General features: G+C 42.6%; 1 protein-coding gene across 5 annotated transcripts in view; it reads right to left on the bottom strand.

Moving 5' to 3' along the window:
* zfhx3b (zinc finger homeobox 3b) overlaps positions 1 to 13442 on the bottom strand; it is a 219018-nt gene that overhangs the window by 20145 nt on the left and 185431 nt on the right. The gene's annotated exons all lie outside the window — the stretch shown is intronic.

Here is a 13442-nt window from a genome sequence, read left to right as displayed (position 1 = left end):
AAGAGATATAGCAGGTCTGCGTGGCATATGGGGAAATAATTGCATGAGTGGTATCCTTCAGCTGAAGACCTTTTACAAGACAATCCCCCCTCTCCCATGTCTTGAATACAAATACGTGCACATACATTACTGTCCATTGCAATCTGCTAGGTTACTTACCAATACAAGGCTCATTTCACCCCTTCTATCCCACCATCACGCAAAAAGCATAAATATTTAAAAGTCCGCCCATGCGCCATTCATTTCACTCTTATGCCAAGTCAAAGCTCGAAATCCCTTGTAACCGCCCTGAAAGCCTCCGCTCAATATACAGTATCAGGCCATTTAGCCGCATCGAAGTCCAAACAATGGGTATTCGATAACACTATTTGTAACTAACACACAGGAGGAAAAGATAGCAAAACAGATAATAAAAAGGGCATCAATCTTGTTTATTCCTCTCCAGTGCCCTCTGAAAATCCCCTCCGCCTGTTAAGTTTGTTTAAAAGGTAGTGGGGACTCGCATCTGATCGCATTGATTTGACAACAGTAAACTAGGCCGCGGTCAATAGGCCCCTATCAGTTATTACACAAGTCAGCTAATTCTCCGCAAATGTACTTAAATGCTCTTTTGAAAATGCTTTCACGCTCGGGCCGTTATTGATATATTGACAATGCTACAACAGCGACTAAAATATCCTGTTCAAGTATTCAGCCCCGCAGTCATCCCACAGCCCGATCGGAGCTCCCCACATGACTAGCCACAGCCAAAACCACTTTTTATGATGGTACATTATCCTTACTGTTTATCCTGTCACTTAAGAAATAGAGCATAGAGCCGACACACTGGGTTTGAACATGTGCTCTTCCCTATGTGGCGATATGAAGCATCATCACTGATTAATGCTGGCTGCATGTTATTCATTAAAGCAAGATGACAATGATATATATGTCTAAATAGCAGAAGGTAGTACAGACAGAGGTTATCTTTTAACCGAAATGACAGGATGACAGATAAATGCATTATAAGGTAATCAAGCCAAATATGTAGTAACAACAGTGCAATATAAAGTAATATGCAAACTGCTGCTATATAAACATAGCAACGGAATAGATAAACGTTATCTTATTACACATTCTGATTCATGGAAGTAAAATAAATACCCACAAAGCTGTTATGCTATGAGCAATGGCTTGGAGGAAAAATATCTTAGAAGTGACGACATCTTATCCTGTTTGATATACCCGTCTGAGTATCCAACAATCCCATGTCGAGACTAAAAGTAGAAGTAAGTAAAAAAAAAAGGCCGACCGGCTTCAAGTAAAAAAAAAACTGTAATGTTCTCTGGATTTCACCCACATAAATGTGCTTGATTCTCTTTTTTTTTCATTTTTAACTGTGTTTCTGGTATGTTTCCAAGGCAACACATAAATTCCATCCGGCGCTGGTGGAGCAGATCTTAAACGCCGGCAGAAAGGCAGAGATCTGTAGCCACGTCCCCAAATCCCATCTAACTCTCGCCTTCATAAATCTCCCCCCCAAACTCCAAGCATTAGAAGACTGTACTGCAGCATAGGTGCTCAGATTACAAAATAATCCCTAGGTAAATTTTTTTCACCTTTAAAAACGGGGCAGGGTGTCATTTCTTAGTTATGTGACACTTGTAGTGAGACTAATTCCCCACCTACGCCTTTAACACACTCCGCGTTAAGCACATGGCATCTTTTGTGCTTAAATATTACCGTGATAGGCAGCTAACATTCGAATGCTATCTGGGTTTCCTGCTCCCTCCTTTCCTACATCCCAATATGTGTTTTATTTAGACATTAAATCAACCGGTGACACTTTGAGCACACGCATCTCAAAATACAATCCATAATTTATGCAGAGATTCAGACATTTAATTCAGAGAGAAGCATAACATCCTTAAGAGGCAAATAGCTTTGCCGATTTCTCATCTTCAACAGTATTACAGAATGATTAAAGCAGGACTCGGCATAATTAATGAAAGGTCATGAGTGGCCTAAGAGTAAGGATGCGAATGGAAGAGATGCTTCAACTGTAGCCGCAGATTAACTCTGGAAACAGATGAGAAACAGCACTCAGAGCTATGGTGGCGGGGCCATTTCCTAACCCAAATCTCAGACATGTAAAGGACAATAGCCTGAAGGTTGTCTTCTAATTAATTGTCTTCATTAACCATCCTAATACAATGATATGAAACAGTTCCATTAATCTAATCATGCAAGCTGAATAAGCCCGCTGTCGACACAGAGATTAGCCTCATCTGTTCTTGAGCGGGCTACATTTCAGCTCTGCCCTGCCACTCACTCAGCGGCGACAGTCCACAGTGCTCCCAGAGACACACAGACACACCGGCTCTCTCTGGTGCACGCAGACTCAGTGCAGATGCGTAACGCGACCCATAGGTGTCACTCTGTACAAGCTGGGAGCGAGCGAGTCCTCACACGCATTAATGAGGTGAGGAGGGAAGGGGGCCGGAGCAGCCACAGACAGAAACACGCCAAGGGGAGAGGAGAGGAGAAAGGGGGTGGTGAGGTGTGTGGGGGGGGGGAGAGAGGGGAAGAAATATGTGCAGATGACAAAAGCAGATGCTATGCACGAGGCGTCCGGTGAAGATGAGAGACTGAAAACGGCGAGATTACCTTCAGATGAGGAGAAGAGAGAGCGGCCCGGCGATTCCCCTGAAGAGCAGTGATTACACTAATGCTAATCAGACTGACAAGCACAAACGGCCTGATAAATAATTGATGGTAACCACTGCACTTTCCAGTACTGCCTTTCCCAGACTGTAGAGAGGAGCAAGTAATAATAGTCACTCTAGATATCTTTCACAAGGTCAGGCTCCTCCTCCGTGCTCCGGCCTCAGCAGAATACAAGCTATGATGATAACTGCCTTTCTCCAAAAAAAAAAAAGAAGAAGAAGAAAAAAAAAAAGGAATTTTAGTCGTCCTACCTGAGAAGGGCTCCAGTGCTCCTCAGAGTGTAGTGACAGCCTGCGTGCCCTATATGATACTATATTAAACAACATTATCTTGTCTATCCAAAAACTCCAGGGCAAGCGGACAGTGTTGCCTCCCTCTCTCCCTGCTCGAGTGCCTGCCTGCCTCTCCTCGGTGTCTGCTATGGAGCTGTGTGCCTAAGCTCTCATTACTCCTATTATGATTATTGAGGCTGTTGTTATCATTTTAACCAGGTGTCAACTGGAAATCACAGAGCTGTGCCCTTCTACTTCTGCCCCGGCTTCCTTTCACCGTCGGATAAAAAGCAATCTTATTTCACACTTCACAGACTCCTATCTTTCCCCTCTTCTTTAAAAAAAAAAAAAAAAAAAAAAAAAAAATCTGCCCCTCCCATCATGTCTTGCACCCCTTCCTTATATCAAAGTTGGCCTGACTCTGGACTAGAGGGTGCAAAATGAAAGTGACAGGAGTGTACCGCGGGACAATGAGACACAGGACCCATGCTGGGGGCTTTCAAGCATTGTCCGCTGCTCATATCAGCACCTCTCTGCCCCATATGCAAGATGACCAGCCCCCCCCCCCCCCCACACACACACACACACCTCTTCCCCATTCGACAACTCCCACTCTTAATAGCCCCCCACACCGCACATATTCACAAGCCACCCCTCCTTGCCATGTCCTCGCAAGCTACCTCTAATAAAACCACGAAACTGAGCAAAACATGGCCACAGTGGAGCCAGAGACAAGAGGGACTTTAGCCAATGAACAACCAATAAACCGCAGTGTAGCTATACCGGCCACTGCACTTAAAGAGTGGGTTAAACATGTGGCAATAATTTAAAAGGCCTTGTATAGATATGCAGTACTGTGCACAGATCATGGGCGGATTTGTGTGGAAGCTGTGGAAAACTTCATTTGAAAGTCCTGGAAATGAATTAAAAGTATGTGTAAAAATGCCTTAAATTCAGTGTTCAGGGGTAAATTGTTTTCCATCAAAACCACAAGATGTGCATAGACAAGAGAAGAAGAAGAACTAAAACATGTATTAATCTTTTCTAAAAAAAAAAGATAAAAATGAATGAATGAATAACAATAATGCCTTTACAATAATGCCTTTATCCTGCACCCGACTAAACACTGTGTAAAAAATAATCAAGCAAAAATTAAATGTTAAGGCTTGCACATTGCATTAAAAAACAGGAGAGCAAAAAAAAAAAAAAAAATACTGAGTGAGCCACCTCCGCCCAGCACTACTAATCGAAGTTACATGTTAGATTCCTGACCTGTCTACGGGGCGGACACGCTGGCCTCTCCCTGCTGGCCCTCCCGTGACCTCCAGATCCTAAAGTGAATGAATACTTTGTGTCTCCACGGGGCTAAGGGCAAGTAGGCAAAGTCGGCAAAAAAAAAAGAGTGTGGGAGAGGGAGGGGGGAGGGGGGGGGCAGAGACAGGCGGAGGTGCAGCAGATGGAGGAGGGGGCGGGGGTTTAGGGCACAGCTAATAACTAAAAAAAAAAAAAAAAAAAACTTTAAATGGCAAGTTAATCACAAACAGCAGCGATAGCTCACACAGCGCCTCGGAACGGGCGAACTCCCCCCACCCCCCCTCCTCCTCCTCCTCCTCCTCCTCCACAAGCAACGCCTGCTCATCGGCACGACCCCACAGGCCTACACTTCATTTCACTGGTCATTTGGAGGAAGTCGGTGCATTCAGGTCACAGCATGAGTCACAGAAAGCGGCACAAAGAAATACATGTTTCGCAAGGACATTATTTGACTTGATACTTAGTAGATTACTGCATCAGAACACTGCTGATTAAATTACTCCCAAATGTGTTATCTCTCGGGAAATGTTACTAATTAGAAATAGTTCTGGTGATAATGGCATGTTTAGATACATTACAAATGCAGAGAATAAAACGCTTGCTTTGCTCCACTTCCAGTCTTTGTGTTGGTCTTGAGTGATGAGAGTGGGAGATCTGGGTTAATGTGGCTGCGCAGGGAGTGAGCATTCAGGGACTGCTCAGTCTCCTGCCCCGGCTGACACGCACACACAACAGCGCGCACAGTAGACTTGTCCAGCAGGCTAACACGTATTATGGCCACAATGGAAGATGCAGGCTGCACTTTTCCCAGCTAGGATAGTGGGCTAAAAGCCTGGATAGGGGGCAGAAACATCACTGGACGCTGCTCTCCCATCTACTCTGCCCGAGGGATATTGTCCTGCACAAAAGATCACTCCATCCCCCGCCATGCATTTATGCTTATCATCTTCCACGGCAGCCTTCTCTTAAATCAACCTCCTTTTATTAAAGCATTTTCCTCCTCAGAAGCTATTCAGAAAGTCCAAACAGAAATGAGGTGGGATGACGGGCCTGGCTGAGGGGTGTCTGAGTAAAAAAAAGTGTGTGTGTGTGTGTGTGTGTGTGCGGGTGGAGGGGGGGTGAATGCACCACGACTGTCATGGAGGGCAATCACATCAGCTCTGAAATATTCACCACTGAGTTGGAAAATACGATGGTACAGTTGTGACAGGAGGACAGGCGACTCCCCCCCCCAATGCCAACCCCACAGCCCCCACCCATCCCGCATCGGACCGGTCTCCATCAGGGCGGAAGCACACTGGACACTCTGAATATGTATAACCCGGAAAATGTATTGATTTTTCATTTGGCAAAAAGGGACATGAAAATCACATAACCTGAAACTGTCACAACTCTTTTGTTCATAGCTCATCTCTCCTGATGTTTGGCTTTTGCCACAAACTCTCTTTAATTACCAGGTACGCAGAGCTTCACAGCCTCTCCCCACAGAGACACAGCCACATCCAGCCTGCTGGGCTTAACAAGACAGCCCACATCCATTATATATGACATACACCCGGTAGCTTTTGTTTCATATCTCACTAATAAGCACAGCCAATATGAATATAGCCACACTTTCTTTGGTTAGCCTACACGAGGTGGAAGTTACAAAAATCTTAACAATACTTTGGAATTAAAACCACTGCTTGGGAAACTGCTGTAATAATATAAAGAAACACCGATTTTCATGCATTTCCCTGACCGCTAACATGTTTTCCAGAGCATCTATGTTTACTTAAGCCTCCTCTCTGGTGGTGCATGTGTGCGACCATTAACAGGTACTTATCTGTTTATCTCTCCTTTTAGGCGCTGCAGACCGTTATACAGTGGACTGTCTGAAAAAGATCTCGGCCTGTCGATTTATTGAACGCGCCATTTGCATATCTTTGTAGTGCATCCATCTGCCTGTGGACTGTTCAGTGGAGGTATTAGCTCAAAAAATCAATGTTGCCATGGATGGACGTATGTAGAGCCCACCTCGGCGCGTGTGAGCAGCCCGACTCGCGGCTCCCACTTGGCTGCCATTTGCATGAGTTCTGTCGGGGCCGAGGCTCTACTGGCGCTACATCTTTGGAGAGGTGAAGTACACAAACACACGCATATTCCTTCAGACATGCTCCGGCGTCCTCCTCTCATGGCTACAACCCACCTACCTCTCTGCAGACTCCACTCCAGCATTGACCAACTGTTTGTTTATGAAAGCGTACAGCGAGATAAAACGGAATATGACAAGGCTATGAATACCAATTTCACTAATCGATTTCATTTAAAATGTCAAGTATAGCATGTTATTGACTTGTGGTTTTGAGTTTTATCAGCATGCTAAGTTAGAGAATAAAAAAAATGCGGGGTAATGCAGGTTATTTATCATACAGCCGTGCCCATTCGGATAACACTGAGATATTTATGGTCAATTATTAGGATGATTGCTGCGTTTTCTTCTAATGTCAAATTCACTTGCGTATTCACAGGGTTGCAATATTTTGCACTGTATATACTTGGAGAGAAACCCAACAAGTGTGTCAACTGCACACTCTGGTAGGTTGCTAACAGCTAATTGCTAACAAATCCAATCATTACAGTGCACTGGCTCTTTAAAACAACTGCAGGAGTGGCTGCACTTACTGAAAAAGCTCCTCGACTTTTTCCCCAGTTCAATTCCGAATACAAATCAAATACACCGGGCTTCTTTCACCATTTGTCTTTGTTTCTCTTCCTCTTTGCATAGCCCATCCATTACTTTCACATGAAATATGAAAAGGCAATATCCTCTCCGTGTTTGTACTGAAGCGTAATGCGATTGTGTTGTCATTTATAGGAAATAATCGCAAACCTCTCTTTCATTTTCCAGTTCAAATAACCATGAAAAATTAGCCTTCAATGTCAGGGAGGACAACAAAGGGATGTGCACAGACTATTGCCTCACCACTGCGCTTGACATTTCCCCTTAATAGGAAAACTGCTGGTTGTTTCTGTACCTTTCTTTCTCGATTCTTTATTTTTCTAACCCCCTTGTGTCCTTAATTTGAAAGTAATTTCGTCAGATGTTTATGTTCATTCATAAAACGCATCTGTGATGCCTTTTGCTCATTATACCATGATGCTAGTTGGCTTAAGAATCCAAGTCTATATCATGGACACGGTAAATTGGCTGCAGAATCCTGTCATGTGCATAAGTAAATGGGTGTGAAAAACACATTTGAGATATAAATGGAACATACTGACTTCCCTCGCCCCCCAAAAATCAAATAGTATTATGGTCGCTCTCATTGGTTTCATTATTATTATTGTTTATTGTAGATATTGTGCATGTTTCCTTGCTCTTGGTCTTCTTTAGCCCCTGGGGTTTTGCAAAGTGAATCTGGAGCTCTCAGACACAAACCTCTCCAACTGATCAGCATTTAGCCCTAACAAATGATGTACAAGCAGATGTCTGTGCAAGACCCTTTACAATTAGTCCGGCTCACAAGATCCTTTTCATTTAGAGAAATCTTTATTTTCAGTGCGAGCAGCAAAGTAATGGTAATTGCCTCCAGTATTACTGCCATTACAAGCTTAATAGGTATGGGTTGTTTTCCACTGTAATTATGTACAAAATAATCAACCAACTTCACCAAGCAATTATTGGAGATGCATTTAACCAAGTTTATTTGTGCTGTAATGTTTGATTGTGAGGGAGAACAAAGGGCAATATTAGTCGTATGGTGTGCAAAATAAGATGTAAAATACATAAATGTCATTATAGACATTTAAAAAGTTTTCATTGACTCCTCTGTGGCTGTTTGAAATGAAAACTATGCCCATCCAAAAATAGACCTCCTGAGCTGCTACCTAACACAAAATATTTTCCTAATTTGCATGTGTGAAACAAGATTCCATCTGACATTACGGTTTGTGATGCATATAATGAAATGTTCTAATGAAAAAGACTCATCTCATGCAATTAGTTCTTGCTTTATTCACTTCTTGTAATGTACTAATTTATTATCACATAATTTCAGCAGGATTATATATTTATTTTGTGCACACCTTCGAGCCTTAATTACAAAATAGACTGGAAGCCAGATGATAAGATGCACTGCACTGACTCAACAATCATTTACACGATTTATCCTTTGAATCTCAGTGGTATACCCAGGCTCTATTAATTTGAGAAAGATCAGTATTCCAAATTGCTTTAGGCTTGTAATTTCACCTAAAATTAAAGACAAGCTGGAGATTTTGTGATTTCTTTTTAGGTTTTTCATAATTATGTATTAATATATACAAAATAAAACTACAGACAGCAGATTTGTAATGTGACCTGTATCATGATAGTGATGTCAGGCTGAGGGCTACAGAGAAACACTGAGAAACACATTACAGTCTAACACTGCTCCGCGGTCGCTTTTGGTTTCAGCCAGAAGAGTGAACAAAGCGGATCTACATAGAAACTATAGAACAGGGGATGTGGATCAGATGTTAAAAGACGTCTAAAATGAGAACACATTTTCTTAAAACTAAATAGAAACACATTTGGCTAGCACAAAGTGAAATAGCTGTATCTTAATGCTTGAACAATTATTACATGGTTCATCATGTGATTGATTAGTCTAGCAGTGTGAAAACTAATGAGGGTGAAAGTTGTGGTCCTTGACAAACCAAAACTCGTCTCCAGTTGTAAACAGCAGGTATGGTGCATGACAGAATTACATGTTTGATCATATTTGATGAAGCCAGCTTTATAAAGGTGGGTGATTGCTCATTGTTAATGCAGTGCTGACAGTGCATAGAGGTAGAGGAATGAGTAGGAGTCTGTTGTGAGTCCCTAGCCTCACTCTAGTGTGGCCAGGGATTAACAAACCCTGGACTACAGAGACCAGCCTGCTGCTGCTAAATTGGTGCTATAGCGCATGATGCCATTCTTATGCATGGCGATGGTTGTTAGTGTTGCACTTGTTTTTATAATGGTGTCGTTATTGTCCTTGCAGCAGAAGAATCTTCTCACTCATTAGTGAGAGCTTCTGGAGTTAGGGGCGAGAGCCAAATAAGGTACAATATTAATTATTCATCTCAGTGGTCGCTGTTTGGGCGCTGCGATGTGAGCCTTAAGCAGAGACTTTAACTAGCAGAGGTCTGCCTCTGGAGAACGTGTCGAATAAACAATTGAAAAACTGCCAGTTACAAGGAGAAAACATACACTAATCACCAGACTAATATTTAAAAACAAGCTGTCTGCAATAATGCATCTCTCAGAGGATTCCTGTTTGGTCTCTGGAGAAATAATCCACTGTCTAACAGTGCATCACGGCCCCAGCCTGGATCTCCTTCAGACTCACAGAGGCCCACAGCGCCCCCTCCTCTCTGCTCTGCCAGTGCTTCTCTTGGCTCTGGCCAGGACCAGGGCCTCCAGAGAAGGCTGTGATAAGAATTCATTTCTTCCTATTATGTGCTCTTGTCCATTGCCTCAGTTCATCAGTTCAGTGCAGCCAAGTCAATGAAAGGGCCAGTAATGAAGCAATCAGATGCAGCCTGGCTTTCTGGGCCCAGTCCTCCACCACTGCTCTCAGAGCCTGCTCCAGTGCATGGTGATCTGACCAACAGTGAGAGAGGGCACTAACATTAATTCAGCAGCGTGTGGGTGCTGCACACTGTCTACTGCACAATAACAGACCAGAGAATCACCTGCTTTTAAATAGCATCCATACATTTAAACTGGCTTACAGGTAGCAGCCATTTTATGCGACATAACCTTTTCAGTCCACTGTCTTGGCTTTGTCCTCAACATGCGGAAACTATTACGGAAAGGTAGGGGAAAGAAACGTATGCGCTGAATCCTAAACAGATCTCTAAAGCACGGGATTCTAGTTTCTTCTGTCATGTAAAGCTGTGAAATTTTCATTTTAAATTAAAAATGACTTTTTGATCTACCCAATATTGTTTTCTCTCGCTTTAGGGGAAGGAAATGGTTGCTGTTATCTTTGATCATCCTCCCTTCCTTATCCTCTCATATACACAACAGCACGAAAGCAGATGGCTGGACTCTTACGAAAGTGGGTGATTGCGAACAATATCGTAAACATAAACAAAAGAAGACAAAAAGAAGTAGCTAAATGTTTAGATTAGCAGTGGCAAAACCCTTCTTTCAGCTCTTAACCTCCTTGTCTGTGTAGCCTCGCGCTGTTCTTCTGCTGCTGTGCTGGCGGCTGGATTCCACCTGACAAGAGCTCCTTAACAAGCAGCAGTCATTAACCTCCGGAGCAGCGCTGCCATGTGATGTAGTGCACTCGGCCTGCTGCAGAAGGGCCCTATTGATCCCAGACATACTTGGTGCCTTCCTGGATGTTTATAATCAATATGCAAATGGACCGCAGCATTGATTCAATATTAATTTTCAATTAGGGAATTCTCAGGGGGTCCTCAGGGGTCAATACAGAACCATTCAGAGCAAAGGCTTGAGCAAGTTGCAGGCATTGACGTTCCTCTATCCAAGACAACTTACTTACTGTTTATTTAGCCTGCCCAGCTGTAATTCCCGATTAGGGCTGGGGATAATAGGCAAAGAGACGGATGGGCCTTTCTGCACTTCTGCTGCGCTCATTACATAAAGTTTTGGTGTAAAGGGCTTGTCCTAACTAATAAGTCATCATCTCACAGTTAACTCTGTTGTTTTGTTTAGACCAGTGAAATAGGAATACTATAGGAATCGGGTTAGTTATTCATTTTTTCATTCCACGACAGGAGAGCCTGCCCTCCCAGTGTACCGTAGGATATAGCATGAGTAATTAAACTGACTGCTACACACTGAACACATTTATACAGTGAAATACCTGTGGTCTGCATATTAACCAACTTTAAGAAGACTTTTACACGTTCAGTGAATCTTCAAGGCTTCACTCCACTTTGTGTTAAGGTAAGATGAGTGCAAAAGCCAAACTGCAAATAAGGTTATGAATCCTAAGTGAGTCCTTTCTTTAAAACAGCGAAACAAAGCTATTGATTGATAGAGCTGCTATTATTCCAGTACAGACAGTGTGGCTGGCTCTTTGTTGCCACTGTCAAGACAATCGAGCTTTTGTGGTTGGCGACGCCGACTACAGACATACTTCATTCCACAGAAAGTACATGTGAGTAATTAGAGGTGTAGGAATACGTGAAGAGTGAAGAGTTATTGCCCAATACAGTTGGTTAATTCAGCTCCATTATTACATTTGTGTCTGACTCCAAAAACAAAGCATGCAGAAGTTACAAACGACCCGTGTTGTTCAAAGAAGCAAAAGCAGATCTGATCGTAAATGAGAGGTTAAAAGGATGACACACATCCACACACATCACCGTTGTCAGATACTAGGCTTGTTTCAAATTCTCTGGTCTTTAACATATCACACAGGTAAGAGCCAAGTTGTAATAACACACAAGCATTTGCAGTGATTCGGGAATACAACAGGAGTGAATGAGAGGACGGAAGACTGTATGGGCCCATCTCACAGACAAGCTGGCTCAACATTGTGAAAAAGTTGGTAATGGCAGGTCTTTGACATACTGGACCCAGCAATAGGGTGACAAGGCTCTCAACAGTATCCACGCTTTTCAAATGCGCTTTTAATACTATCTCTTCACCCCAGCATTTTAGAAACCATATAATTATGGACGACTTAACAGAGGTAAAAGCTACATGTACAAATTAGAAGTCTGAGACTCTTGCAGAGATAACCTGTGTGGACTATTTGCTGCATTTTTCAGCAGATGCACCGCCTGAGGTAATTGGTTTAGGGATAACATTAATTACCACATTGCTCATTAATGGATGAAGCCTTTATTGGTTCCATTGATCAGCCAGACCTGTTAGCCATCATCCTAAGCAATGGTGGATGTAACAAGCTTACATATTGGCATATCAATTAATGCAATCAATTGCTGTCAGGCAGTTGCCATTCCCTCTATCTGCCCGCCCCATTTGGGTTACCCCCTCTTTAGTCTTCATGTTGGATGAGAGGGGCCGGGACAAAAGACCCCATGTCAAATAAAACTTTATTAAAGGATTTCCTGACGGCTATTTAGGCTGAGGTTGTTACACAGTCGACTGATTGAGCTGTGATTAAGTGTGGATGTAAACACTGCTGTATGGGCTTTGAGTCAATGTAGTAAAACACTCTGTGGTTCTCAGAATAAACAACAGCCATGCTATGTAGCCAGGCAACTATAAGGGAATTTGTCTCTTACTGCTCATAATAGCTAGGCCCTTACAGGAGCATGAATGTCAGCCATTCTAATATGTCCGAATGGAAAAACAACTGCCTCTACTGTAAGAAGTCTTAACAACCAACATAAGTAATTCTCAAAACATGTAGTAAGTCACAGGTTTTTGGTAGAAATTAAAGACCAGAGCTCAGAGATCAGTGTCTGAGCTCAGTTGAGGTCGGGTCCTGGTATTTGGATGTCAGACCACTGTTCATTTGTGTCTTATAAGCCCATGTGGGCTGAGAATCTTAAATAGTGCATGACATCAAAAATAAATAAACTACGACTACTAGAAAACTTAAAAACAAATGTAAAAGTTATCCCCAAAGGGCCTGTTAATATTGCAATTAAATCACTGACCACAATGCAACATTCAGCATAAATAGCCCCTCCTTTTTTACAGGAGGAAGGCATTAGTAGCATCATAAGTTGTCATGGACATCAGCTGAGCTCTAATAGTGTATCTATGATGCAAACTTTGTTCTTGCATAGATTGTACATCTACTCTTTACTCTCTCCATAACATTAGGGAAACATTACATGATGAGAAGTACACCTGAGCTAAGACACTTCATACTCATTTACAACAACACTAAATAGGTTGCATTAACATATAAGCTGCAGAGGCATACTGTGCGCATCAATATTAATATCGGCGAGGATTTTCAGAACGACAAGACCTTCCAACTTCCCAAGCACAGATCTGCTTTGCATATTAACTCCTTCAGTGCCACTTCAGAATATACAATAGTGGCCATTTTACCAATTCAGGTACTATATTTAAGAAAGCATTTCAAGGATTGTTTCTTTGGTCATGATACGTGTGATTCAAAAGAGCCTCCATTTTTAAAGATGGACGCAAATCTTCTGAATCTCATCTTTTGAAACTAA

Source organism: Gobius niger (assembly GCF_951799975.1).
Source record: "Gobius niger genome assembly, chromosome: 4".
Classification (NCBI taxonomy): domain Eukaryota; kingdom Metazoa; phylum Chordata; class Actinopteri; order Gobiiformes; family Gobiidae; genus Gobius; species Gobius niger.
This window is presented reverse-complemented; position numbering and strand designations above follow the sequence as displayed.